Raw genomic sequence first — 14,479 nt, forward strand, 5'->3', positions numbered from 1 at the left:
TGTGTTAACGTATTTTCGCAGTACGTAATATATGCCACATTTACTACTACACTGTAAATTACTGAGTAAACTGTGACGAAATGATAAGAGCCTAAGTACAGCTTATCCTGGTCTTCTTTTTATATTTGATGCGGTAGCGAAACTCTAGCAAATGTGCCCATGCTAATAATGCACTATCACTGACGGTAAATATTTTTTTCAAGAATTGCTTTTGAATTCAATATGCTGACACAGCAACCGTGTTTTTCTCTTATAATTGCAGTTTTGGAAGAGTCATACCCTTGTATGGACATACCGAACAACTGGTGTTAGCTTCATGCAATGCAAATGGATTGGATTTAATGCTTCTAACAATACAGGCGTCATGCTCACAGAGAAAGCCATTGTTGGTAAAGTAAGGTAAGTTATAGGAGTAATGAATTGTGAACAAGCTGATATTCTATTCTGAGGTAGAATAGCCTTCGTGTCATGTTTCCTTTTCTTCCCTTGTTAATTGAGCTATTATGCGTCAGTACGTAAGTTATAAGGGCTTTCGTTTCTTGTTAGATTAATATTCGCTTCTTTTTCATTTGCAGCTTTTCGCACGAAAGATTTTGGACTTTCGGCACAAACGGTTCACTAAGTTATCACCTCGAAGGCAGTGAGTGTTATTTATTAATTTCCAGTCTTTAGCAATCTCACAAAACATATCTTGCCAATGGTCTGTCGGTGAAAACCTCTTCTATTTATTAGATCTGTTTCATTTATACATATTTATCAGCATGCCAAAATTTCTTTTGAATAACATCTCCTCTGTAATTAAAGTTTGTTTCAGCAGCGGGCACGTATCTTAGGGTTTGGTTGATATAACGGCTTGCTTGTGATAGACCCTTGGAATATGCAAATATGTACAGTGTAAGCGGACTACGTGGTGTGAAAACAGAATGGTGGCAATGTGTGTTTAAGAGACTTTAACCATAGGCATGCGACCAGGCGTACCGCTGTACCAATATACTAAGCAGTTCAGCTTACAGGACCCAAAAGGCGAAATATTCTTTTTCGGTATTACTCTATGTAAACTATATTCATGCGATAATTTATTTCATTTTTCTAACGCAACAATAACATGGTTTTTGTACTAAATCCGTTTCAAAGCCAATGCATATCCATGCAAAAAAGCTGTATATTCCAAAGTTATTTTGTGGTGACGACTCTGACAGGCAAATATCCCGTTGTGTTGAGTGCGCGGCTTCCTGCACAGCGCTGTTTCTTTAACACTGATATCAAGGCGGTTTTCTGTTGACTGTTACTTCCTTGGTGGAGGCGGCACCTGCAGCAATAACTCGCCAAGTCGTATGCATTTGCCCTAGCTCCTGCTCAGCTATGCAAATTCTGTGGCGTAGATATTTCAGGATTTTATAATTCGCCCCTAAGCCGGTGATTGCAGGAGCGCATATATAACTGACAACCAATGCTCACTTTCTTTTTGTAATGAAATTTGTAAGCTGCGCGTTCCTGTATTTGGGCGTTGGATAATTGTAATGCGTGTTTTTTCAACAATAATGAATGTAAAAGCGGTGTTATGAGCTAAACAACTGTAACGCTATTACAAGGTCAGCAAGCATCGTTGTTTCTGTGGCTCTGCCACTCATTCCGCCTGAGCAAACTTGATATGCTTGTGCCTACTCATACCGTGTGGTGGATAAACCACATTCGATGGATGTCATGCAGTGCTTTTGGAACACCACTCTTAGGCGCCCGTTCCTGCGATGAGCGTCGGTGCGCCTCGTCGTCAAGCCTCGTAGCCTAGCAAGCGAGCACAGCGACAGATGAAAGTGAACGCGAAGAGCAACTGCAGGTGAAAAAAGAGAGCGGGAGCAACGAAAGTGGAGTGGGAGGCTACAGTGGAAGCATGAGGTGGACGGTGGAGCAGGAGCGTAGAGGAGACGGCCTGCGCATTCGCTGAGTTGTCGACGGCGAAGGTATCCGTAGCCGCATGGGCAATCTCATCTGCGTATCCGAGGGGTGGCGGGGGCAGGATGGCATGAGGCGGAGAGGGCCGTATCAGGTGCAGGAGTAAGTCAGCGGTACCAGCGTGTGTGACCAGGATATCTGCACCTCTCCTGCAATGTGTGACAACTAAGGGCTGCTCTCGTCGTTGGTGGAACGAAGGCGTGAGAAAAAATGCGTAGCGCTGTGTAGGAACGGTTGAGCGGCGACGGTGGCTACGATATTGCGGCAGAGTAGCGTGCGTCGCGCGCATGGAAACAAGGCGCTGCAGAGCGAAGGTCTGTCTGCGGCAGCTGCTGAGGAGCACCCCAACGCATCACCCGCGTGCTGCCTCTCGCGAACTCCCGATTAGCGAGGCAGCCGCAGCCCACGTCACTGTGTTTGCTATGTCCAGCACGAGACAGATCGCCACCGCCAGCTACGCTGCTCACAGGGTTCTCTTCCTGACATAGTTCGTGTACCTACATAACCACAATTACAAATATTGGCAAGCGAAATAAAAACGCGCATAGAGCTGTGCTCAAATTTCAAGTAAAGGAGCATCGTATTCGTCGGGGAATTTTTTTAGTGTACCTACAGAAATCACTACTTACAAAGCTGTTTTGAGATGACTTGATAAAATGGATGGACAAGCATCTTTGTTAGTATTTCTGCCATCTTTGCGTCAATATTTGTTTGTTAGCAACAGTAAACCTGGACACTAACGCAGTCCCGCGTGTAGACCACGCGAAAAGATGAAAAGTTCACCCAGTCTCTGTCGCTTTGCCTACACCTCCATCAAACAGCCGCAGGTGCGCAGGTCTGGTGCAGTCCAACCAACTTCGGTATTACTCCCTGTAATGTCGTCGCTAGGACGTTCGTGTATATTTTATAATCAACGTCAAGGAGGCTTTCTGGGCGACAGGACCCCGCCAGCAGATTGTTCTCTGGGTCATATGATTTAAGGGTCAATACTATGTGCGATGTGGTGAATGACAGCAGTACTTGTTTTCGTTTGTTCACATCAAGCAACACACTTAGCAGCAAAAGAGCAACCATGGGCTTCAATGTTCTCTAAAACTCGGCGTCAAGCTCTTCAGGTCCTGACGCTTTACCAGTTTTTGAGTCTTCTACTGCGCATTCAATTTCGTTTTCAGTTACTGGCATCGCAAGACTACTCGTTTGCATCGTCCTGAAGTCATCGCCCGAGTGAAAAAAAATTGCAAGAGCAAGCATCACACATTTCTCTCGTGTGACGAAGAAGGTCGTAGAAGTGCTCTTGAAATACCTACTGGATTACATTATGATCACTTGTAATTTGATCACTGTTTCTTTTTTGCCTGATTTCTTTTTGGCAAGCGTACCACTTTTGATCTGTTAGAGCTCGCTTCGTTGGCGTTTCACCAGCCCAAGGTTTCTGTGTTCTTGCGCGTACTGCTGTCGCTTTATAGCTTTATACATATTACCCTCCATTCTTTCAAGCTGGATTTTCACATCCCTAATATCCTTCACATACTTTTCAGGCTCGGTGCTTTCCATACTTATAAAACTGCAGTTGCTCGTGCGCTGCTTTTTCTTCTTGTATCTCTTTGTATTGGCTGGAGCAACTCTTTTCTATCTTTTAATTTTTCGCCACTCTTTGAAATCTTCGCACTCAATGGCATTAGAGACGGGACCGCTCCTCGAGCAGCTTCTCCGTTTCATCTGCGCTGTCCTTTACAAATCCCTCGCCCACCAAGAGTATACCATTAAAATTCTGATCATCAGACGATGATCGCTAAAAGTTACTGGTTCAACTTTGTAACCTGTGCAAGGAAGTAGAAGTTCAATAGATCAAGAATGCTTGTCCAATGTGTTATGGCTAACGCGTTGAAACTGCGTGAGCTGGAGCCTATTTCCGTACGTGAATATGCTGCCAATATCCTCCAAGTTATTGACATGAATCAGACCATTTAACGATTTTGCACTCTCATCAGGCACATCATCATCAGCAGCAGGAGCAGCAGCAGCAGCCTATTTTCTGTCCACTGCAGGACGAAGGCCTCTTCCTGCGGTGTCCAATTACCCTTCTCCTGCGCCAACCCACTCCAACTAGCACCTGGGAATTTCCTAATTTCATCACCCCACCTAGCCTTCTACCGTCCTCGACTACGCTCCCCTTCTCTTCCTACCCATTCTGTGATCATAATGGTCCACCTGTTATCTAACCTACTCTGTACATTATCTGCCTAGCTCCATTCTTTCTGTCAATGCCAATTAGAATATCGGCTATCGCTGTTTGCTCTCTGATCCACACCGTTCTCTTCCTGTCTGTTAGCGTTATGCCCAACATTCCTCGTTCCATCGCTCTTTGCGTGGTCCTTAAGTTGTTTTCGAGCTTCTTATCAGTATCCAAGATTCTGCCTCATATGTCACCACCGGAAGAATTCATCGATTGTACACTTTTCTTTTTAATAACAATGGAAAGCTTCCAGTCGACATCCGACAATCTATGCCGAATGCGCTCCAACCCATTTTTATTCTCTAAATGTCCTTCCTTTGATCAGGATCCCTTGTGAGTAATTTACCTAGGTAAGCGTACTCCTTCAGATTCTAGAGGCTGACTGGCGAACCTGAATTGTTCTTTCCGTGCCCGGCTATTGGTCATTATTTGTCTTCTGCATATTAATATTTAACACAACTCTTATACTATGTTTGTTCAGGCACTCAATCATTTTTTGTAACTCATCCCTAGTGTTGGTGAACAGGAGGATGTCATCTGTAAATCTAAGATTGCTGAGATATTCGCCGTTGATCGTTACTCCTAAGCCTGGTCAGGTTAATAGCTTAAATAGTTCTTCGAAGCATGCGGTGATTAGCATAGGAGAGAATGTGCCTCCTTGCCTGACACCTTTCTTTATATGTGTCTTCTTAGTTTTCTTGTGGAGAATTAGGGCAACTGTGGAACTTCTGCACATTCTTTCCAAGATATTTACGTAAACGTCCTGTACTCATTGCTTAACAATGCCTCTATTACTGCTGGTATCGTGACTGAATCAAATGCATTTTGGTAATCTATGATAGCCATATGGAGTGTGCGAATTTCTTGATTACCTGATTGATGACATAGATGTGATCAATTGTAGAGTATCCCTTCCTGAAACCTGCCTGTTCCCTTGGTTGACTAAAATTCAATATTGATCTTATTCTGTTTACATTATCTTAGTAAATGTTTTACTAAATATTCGAGGTAATCTAATGGGCCTATTATTTTCAATTCTTTAATGTCTCTATTTTTGTGGATAAGTATAATGTTGCCATTCCTCCAGTTTTCTGGGGGCCTTGAAGTCGATAGGCAGTTCGTATAAAGGGCCGCTAGTTTTTCAATCATTAGGTCTCCACGATATTTGATTCAATGGACTGGTAGTCCATCTTATCCGGCCCCTTTTCACTGTTTTATGTCTTGCAAGACCCTTGTAACATTATCCCTAGTTATTTAACGAGCCTCGCTAACCTGTTCATTACTATTTTCAATAAAGGTATCGTGGCTGCTTCGGGTACTGTACATGTCAGTATAGAATTCCTTCGCTGTTTTTACTGTATATTCGAGATATACGGACGCTTAACTCGATCGGCAGGGGCACACAAGCAGTTAACATCGCCCAGCAGGAGTAACAATTTGTCGCTAGCAATGTAAGGTTCCGTATTATTACGAAAGTCCTGGCGTTCAGAGTCTCGGGAATACACACATATAATGTGCAACAAAACTTCGAAAAGGCAAAGGCAACCACGAGAAGTCGGCCACTTGGACAGGAAGAAACTGACTCCACAATAATGCCTAAATTATTGCGGTTTTAAATGACGCACCTGCCGGAGGTGCCAGCAGAATGACAAACACTGACATTGAATGGTGTACGAAAGGTAGACACCATACGGTCAGTAGATTCCTCGCTTTGGAACATCGTCCCCTGGAGAGCTACGATGTCCAGCTCGTTGTCAGCGAGAAGACGATTAACTTGACATTGACGCTTTCGAGCATTAAGGCCCTGACGTTTACTGTGGCTACGCGTAAAGCTGTGTCAAGTATCCTCCCCATAGGTTAGGAAAAAGAGCCTGTGACATACTGTGCACACAATAGTCGATCCAGTGACATTTCAAGACGCAGGGTGCACTGTACGGCGTCATCATTTCAGAAGTCCGTGTGCAGGTTTCGGGAAAAAGCGCAGGGCAGTCCTTGGCCGGCAGCTCCTGACCTGTGCACACTGTGATGGATATTTACTCCCACAATCGAGTAAAGCAAACACACTCACACGCATGTAAACATACTCTAAGGCTACGGAGGTGGCTTCCCCGCCTGCCGTGTCGCGACCGCGACGTTTGGCGGCGTCTTAAAGTTGAGCGCCGAATTCCCGGGGTTTTTGGCGGCGGCTCGTCACTTCCGCAATGTGGCTGTGGTTTCTTGCCAACGCTCTCCTCGTGAGAGCGCCTCCTAGTTGTCAAATCGATCGCCTCCTGGCTCATACCCATGGTCATGGTGTTCCTAAGCTCCATGTTGTTGAGGGTTTGAACAACACTGCACTGGTTGAAACTTACGCTGCACTTGTACGCCCGCCGCTACTGCACTAGAGGCCATCGCACTCTGCTTCGTGAGCAGCATCAACGTAGCCCATCCTGTCTCACTGGTTGCCGGCTTTCACGGGCACTTTCTTTCGTGTCCGTTTCGTCGATTAGCAGCTCATACGAGCCTTCACTAGTCCCGACGCCAGCAACAATCACATGAGTGCGGGCACATTGGTGGTCTTCGTAGTCGAACCGTCGGTAGGCTCCCCGGCGTTGGACACGACTCTCTTTTCGGATATTTCCCGTACCCCGACAGTAAAGACATAAGGGACGCCTGCCTGGTACGAAGACAAGCGCTAACTCACCGCTAACGTTGTGCTTTGAGTCACGTTGAATCATCGGGTCAATCACCAGGCAGCGGCTTTGTTTCTCTAGCAGTTCATCGTCGCTGATAATCTTCGTTACTGCTTCGGAATCCGTGAGAATGATGGCCCAGACATGGCTCATCCGATACGCCACGAGGGCGATAACGTTGTGGAGCAGCTCATGGTGAGCTAACGTGTTTCCGATATCCTCGATTTGATACGGGCGGGTGTTGATAAAGGCGGGCACAAAAACCTTTTTTACAGCGAAATGCCCTGAAGGCAATCATGGCAAAACAACCGGGTGAGTAGTTTCCTCTTCGGTAGCCTTGTTACCACGGCCAGGCATGGCCGCTGAAGCCGCTTCTACGGAGCCTGCCATCGCACATCCGTTCCCTGCGGTGTCTAGCCAGCCACTCAGCCACTGTCGATTCATCATGCGGGTCATTTAAAGAGGGTTTTATATGCATGAAGAAGTAGACGCAGCGCCTGGCCTGAGCCAATCACAGGCGTGTCCTTCCTCCGAAGGAAGCAAAGGGAGTGATCGCTTGTTCGCTTGCCTCGCGCCTGCCGTTTCCCGCCATTTCAGGCCCGGCAGTAAGATGGGAAGGCCGCGTTTGGTTCGTTCCAACGAATAACAGGCTGCGTTGAAGGAACGGCCGAGGGAGTGGACCGCGTGTCGTAGCTGCGGTCGAAGGAGAGGCGGTGTTTGAGGAGCGCCGCTGCGAACTCCCTTGAGAGAGAGCTCGCTGTCGACGGGCCGACCTCGCGGTTAGAGAGCGCGAAGCCAAGCCGTTACGACAAAGAGCCGCGGATACCGAGCTTCGCTTGCACCCCTGTTCACAGTGGTGGAAGCGCGGTTAATGTTTTTGTTTCTTACACTCCTTTACCGGTGCCATATTCACGCTGTCGGCTTATTGAGGATCTGTGCTATCTACAACACGTTTACGATAGGGGAGAGAACAGGTGAACTTAGAAGTTTTAGTATCAAAATTTTAGGTTGCCAGAGATAAGTAGATGGAACATGTGCGACTCTCGAGTTTCGTGTCAATCTGTAACCGTGTCTGTAAGGTGTGTATTAGGACATTATTTGTTATATTTAGTGCGCATTATTCCTCGAAAGAAAGTATAAGACACATTAAACTGACCAGTTCTTCAACACAGAAAGGGATAGCGAAAGCCAATAACCATTCTTTTTGCTTTGAACGTTTTTCATGAGCACACTGACTAACTATAAGAGCTGCCCCGGAAACACAACAGAGAATTGTCACCAATGGCTACACGGCCTCAGGCAAGCGAAATGAATAAATTACTGCGCTGGATAGCGCGCAACGTTCACCTTCCTGGAGTTTTGCATACTCATCGGGAAATATTGCCGCACTGACAAAAAAAGTGAATTCCGGCTGCGAATATTTCCGAAGATTATTTGTTTTTTGATAGTAAATCAGGCACTCAACAAAAATCAAAGAAATAAGTTCAATTAGTACGAACACTTACATAAACAAAGGTGATCGCGCCTATAATATCCCAAGCACAAGAAGTGCAGCGTTGCGTCACTGCGGTTTTATGTCGTTACGTGTAGGAAATCTGTAACTTAACATTGTGGGTTCTCACATTTTCATTTCAAAGTAGCAGGAGGTGCACCCTCACACTCGAATCAGGATAACGTACTGGGCACGGTTTCGGTTTTGACCTAGTCAAATCACATACCTTGTGCGAGGAGAGCCACAACTTCGACAAGTTTGTAACACGAACACATTTCAGGCACGGCAAACTGATTTACATATACTCCGGTAGTTTCCAAAGATCGTATATAAACAGTGCTAAAATAGATCCTTTGACGAATTGGTACGACATACTATTTGCTCCGTCTTTCGCGCTGTTGAAATTTCAGTTACTTTAAATTGCATTATATCTTGCAACAAAAATGTGCTACATTTGTCAATAACTCCGTCGAATAGTATATGCTGTTATTCTAACTAGTCTGTGTAGTTTAGAGATATTAACATCCAATTATACAGAATTGTTGATTTTCAAAATTCGGCCGCTTTATCCGTTCAGGGCTTTTAGGATATGCTTAGTTGCTTCCTTCACTCGACGTTTGCATCATGGAATTACTGAATATTCATTCAAAAGCAGTGTCCTGCATCGGCTCATGTTGGGCGCCTATACTAAGCGACATTTTTCTAGCCCGCCATAACAAAAACCTGTAGCGTACTTTGTCGGAGCCCAGGGTGGTTAGTGTCTTCAGATATGTTGATCACTATCTAGACCTTTTCATTTCGAACCAGACGCATGTTCAACTGTAGGCAAGCTTTATGGAGTTTTTTGTGCAGTCCTTAGCCTACTTACTCTCACGCTTTAAAAGCCCACTTATAATGTGCCGGGTTTCCTAGATATTCAGCTCCTGCTCATGGAACGGCACACGTACTAGGAGTGTAAACCTAGGGCTGAGAAGCCCCTGTTTTCGCATCGGTGCGTCCACTCGAAGCTCGTCAAGAGGAGGATTGCCAACTTGCGCTTTTGGAATGCATTAAAAATATCTGGCCACCATAACATAAGATCAATACGAGTCTTTTGGATCAGTCGGCAAGGTTGGCAGGAGGGTTTCCAGAGTCAGTGCAGGTTTCGCTCGTAGGGGGGCTGCTAAAGAAATGTGGTTCAGACACCACAACTCGGCCGGAAGGTCAACGGACGTAAGGAAGGTAGCTGTAGGGCCCTATATGAATAAAACGGCACATATTCTTAATAAAATGGCTAGCCGGGTGGACACAAAACCGGTCTTTTCAGCGCCAGAAAACTCGCGAAAATATATCGGTGAACGGACCCGTACCGTAAGGCAGGCGTCAGATTATCTACAAATGATCGTAAAGCATCAGTGGCCTGCGTAGAAGCCGTTGTATAGGAGCTTCCGCTGTCCTGTGCGCAAAAATACATAGGGTAGACCGGAATGTGTCTTAATGACCGCTTACGAGAACATAGTCTAAACGTGAGAAGTAAGCAATACAGTCATCTATCAACTCACTGTCAGGAATGCGGCTGCGCGCCGGTGTATGGTTCCTGCCGCGTGATACGTGTGTTAGTGTCCCTTCGGTGAATACGTCAGATAAGGAAATGGCTTTCTGGGATGGTTAAAATTTGGATGAGGTGGCGCCACTGTGCATGTGGAAATATAAGAGGGTGTTCCATGAAAATCAATTTGTTGAAGTTGGCGCATTGTGCTGTCTCCCTTTTGTCCATGTTCGCTGTCGCTAAATATGCTTTTCAAGTCCGTTACCAACACACCCAACAAATCGTAGTGAGATCACACAAAAGTTATTTCGAAGACATATTGGTAATGATCCACTCATGACCATTACTCAATAGTGGTAACATATTGTGAGCTTGTGGCTAGTCGAACTGGAATGCCGAACAGTGAAGTAATTGAGCAGCGTGTATCGTAATCTGAGGCGACAGCGAACCACTTGTTACTAGAAAGTTGTGCAGGAAAGGACGATCTAAGCCCAGGTCATGGGGAACGAAATTTCCACGAAGCAGAACAGCGCCCTCCCTCGCGTCTTAATAAAATCGGCGGTATTGATGTAGAGAGGAACATGTTTTCTTCGCTTGAGGAGATGGAATCACGAGGAAATCAAGAAAGTTAGAGTTTTTATGCTTTGTCAGAGCGCTGCAGTAACTCTAGGTCAATCTCCTTTGCTCAGCCACGCCTTGTGTGGGGATGAGTTTTCGACAGAGTACATATGGGTGTACCGGATAAAACTCTTACGCCTTAAAATCCTCGTTTTCGGTAGGTTTAACCAGTTCACTCGGAGTATTGCATTGTTTCATCAACTGATCAGTCTTCTCAAAACGGATATTCAGTGCTTGGGTGTGACTTTTGCGATGCGGTCGCACACTTGACCACATGGATGCCCCTCATGAGCACGGAAACTTCTCGCTGGACAAAGCGCTGTAGGGCATTGTACGTCTTTTTCGATAGCCTGCAGGCGCGGCGATATGCCTTTATTGTGTCCGCGGTCGCCTCGAGATCCCTGTCATGGTGACTGGTTTTAACCTGGCGAAGACACTCCGCTATAGCGAAGGTGGCAAAACTTGTCGAGTATGGCTGCATTGTTACTACTACAGATTATATACCAATACTGACAAACGGTCTGGTGAATGGACTGTAACACTTTTAGGAATGCAGCGAAGCTATCTGAGTTTGCCTTATGATATTTCGCATGTCCGCCTACATGCGGTGCATAAGGTTCCGCAAGTGATCCTTCCCTGTCATGGAAGGGTAAATTCTTGCGCACAGCTCTACTATATTGCAGAAGTACTGCTCGGTTTGTGTTCATGGCATGTGCGGCAACTTTACCGGTTTTAAATCAAATATACTTTTATTGTCCAAAACATTCTGCTATTAACACTTGGCTTAATACCTACCATCAGTAGCTTCGCAAAGGCCTTGGAGTCATAGATATTGTCACGTGGCAGTAATGTACAAAGAACAGAGTAGCAATATTGTGGAGGAATAAAGTATCTTTTATTGGGCGAGCCTGTGCACACAAAAACAGGCTACACCTAAAGAACGGCGACAGCGGCGGACACAGTCGGCGATCATCAAAATCTGCTGAGCGGGTCAAGCGCGTCGGCTTTTATAGATCAGTCGTCGAATGTGCCAGAGTAATCACTGCGACCCGCGTGCCTTCCACAAAGTTCTACACCATTTCCGTCGCGCATGCATGCAATCAGATTACGCAAGTTTCGGCGACAACAGACAGCGGATATAAGCATCGATAGCATTCTAGAAACTGCCGATACATGTAGGCGCGTCCTGCTATCAGCGATAACATTTCTTACACGGTAAAAGCGCTCACCCCTAACAGGTAAAAGAGTTCACGTGTCAGTATTGCCATCGTGATCAAAGGGTTTTTCAATCCGGTTTCTCTGATGTCCGTAATGTCCAATTCTGTCGTGTCTACGCAAGGAGGTTAATTACTTCTTCAGTGACAGTCCCAGCCGCCACCTAGGGCAGCGAGTGCAGCTGCCGCCAGTCAGATTGCTAGATGAACAAGAGGATGCGCCTGCAGCATAGGTTGCCGCGGTACACAACGGCACTCTCAGTGTTTTCGGTTTCACAATGGAAAATAAAATTAAACCGCTTTAAGAAGCACATCAGTCCGCCTATGTGTATCGCTGATATCGAAAAATATACACCTCCGTCAATTTATTGCTGGAGGTTTTGAGAACAGTATTGGCGCGACGTTTTGACAATCGCACTTCCTTGCTTGGTTATATTGCGAGCAGTCGCGCCATACAACGTAAATCTGTGTGATGTGAGTGCCTAACGAAGATTCACCCCTTTGACCCACTAATTGATGTGCACAATTGTCAGACACCTTGCATACAGAATGAATACACCGCCCGCCTGTCAACGTTTGACCAAATGGTGCCACCACTATTTAATCTATTGTGAGCGCTGTCACATTTTTGTGGATATCTGGAGAAACTGTGCATTAACGCAACTGGAAGCTTTGGTCAAATCGCAATATTACATTGCCGTATTTACGCGAACATACGGGCAGATATATTTTGATGTTTCTGGCGTCAGAACACGCCTCGCAGTTTTTCGGATTCATAAAACATTTATAACGCAGCTTTCGTTTTTTTATTATTATTATCTCCTGCTCTCCATTCAATATAATGGGATTACACTGCTGATGACCTTCCTCAATGGCGACATTAAAAAAAATCACTTCTTTTGAATCTTCCACTGTAGTTCACAGATTTGTATTATAGCTAGCTGTCTTACGGCGTACAGAAAAAATTGAATGAAACTTATAAGTACGACAGCAATCATGCTGTTAGCCCAACAAGGTGGTCTGCACAATGGACCTTGCACTACAGATTACATGTCTTACACATTTTTCGACAGTTTCTGCTGTGATAAGATAACGAATAAATCGGCGAACATCTGTGACATCGCCAACGCGACACACGAAAGTCTACCATTAAAATTGGGCCAGAGCCCACTGCTATTTTATGCATTCGATACATATTGAAATGAGACAACTACTTTGATAAATATGACGGCTTTCCTAAGCCTTAGGTATAGCATTATGCCTGGCGTGCTAAAATGAGCCTTTTGGCAGCAGTGAACGTTATTGTTTCAAATCACATAATATAATAATTTTGGAAGATGTTATTATTCTACTGTAAATTAATTTTGAATGAGCTCCATGTTATTGTGTCACTATATTGAAAATGATACTAGTGCTCCGGTGAGAGGCTTCTAGAAGGGAGACGCATAAGTAAAACATGCAGCGTTCTATCAATTACACTTGAGTGATTTGGATGAATTAAACAAGAAAATAAATAACCGACGCGTTACTGGTTCTGCAGTGCGAATTCATTTGTACGTTTGAGAGTCTGATGGCCATCTTTTTTTTTTGCAATATCTAAATGTGCAGTTGTCGGTGACAGAGAGGTGATAAGCGAGAAAAACACGAGGAATTTGCACTATAGTTGTTCGATGTAAAGGTAATTACGAAAGCAATGTCCCAGGCTCACCACATGAACATAGACGCAATGCGCAACTAGGTCAGCTGACAAGCACAACTGGTTCTGGTGATGAGTAGGTGTTCAAAGCGTGGCTGCCACATAAACATGTTTCCTCCTGCTGTTACACGGATAAGTGGGTACGAATGAGTTCGCTTGTGTGATCTGTCAGGGCCCATCACCACGAGCATGTGGCCTTCTTCGAGGTCACATCTAAAGCCGAAAGCACATTCACAGGAAATACAGTATGCTTCTGACGACAAAAAAACAACATAAAACGACGGAATGCAGAGCAAACGGTGTAGAGCGAGGAGTGGCACGCGAATTTCAACAAAAAGAGGGCCACATTCCTATCCTGGTCATCAGCGAAAATATTTATCGACAGCACATCGACTAGCGTGTAATTAATACTTCATTAAGGTCGTTGGTTGATGGTTTTGTGTCTAGCACAATTGAGTAGTACAAGCCACGGAACTGAAGAGAAAGCGGTGAGCTAAGTCCGTCAAAAGTACTCGAGGGTCACTGAGCATTAACCCCGACTCCAAGACAGTGTGTGGCTTCGGTTGCTCAGGAGGCAAGAAAGGGTTGAATGGCTTATTTGGTAACCACAGCAATAGACACAAATTTTGCGAAAATAAAGAACGAAAAAATCCGAGCTGGTTGAAAATTTGAATAATGAAAAAAATTATATGGTATATCAAGAGACTGAAGAAGACAGTCCGGTTAGATGAATGGCTTCTCAAGCTTTGGCAGAGTTATTATGTGGTGACGTAAAGACGCACACGATGATATATGCCAATACAAACAAATCAGTGTCTTCATACTTCTGTGGCACACCGTGGTGGCCGGCCGCCAGGGCGTCATGGAGTTGCGCGTGACTGCTTATATTGTGTGTTCGAGGATAACAACTAACGAATCAGATACATCAGGGGGATGTTTCTTCGGTACAAGGTGACATCCGGAGAAATGTTAAGCTTGCTAACAGACGCATTAGAAAATTGAGCACTACGGCTATTGTTGACCTTGTTCGGGAAGACGTAGGCTTATAATTCAGCCTTTAGTTCGGAGGA

Source organism: Dermacentor variabilis, chromosome 10 (genome assembly GCF_050947875.1).
Source record: "Dermacentor variabilis isolate Ectoservices chromosome 10, ASM5094787v1, whole genome shotgun sequence".
NCBI classification, from domain to species: Eukaryota; Metazoa; Arthropoda; class Arachnida; order Ixodida; family Ixodidae; genus Dermacentor; species Dermacentor variabilis.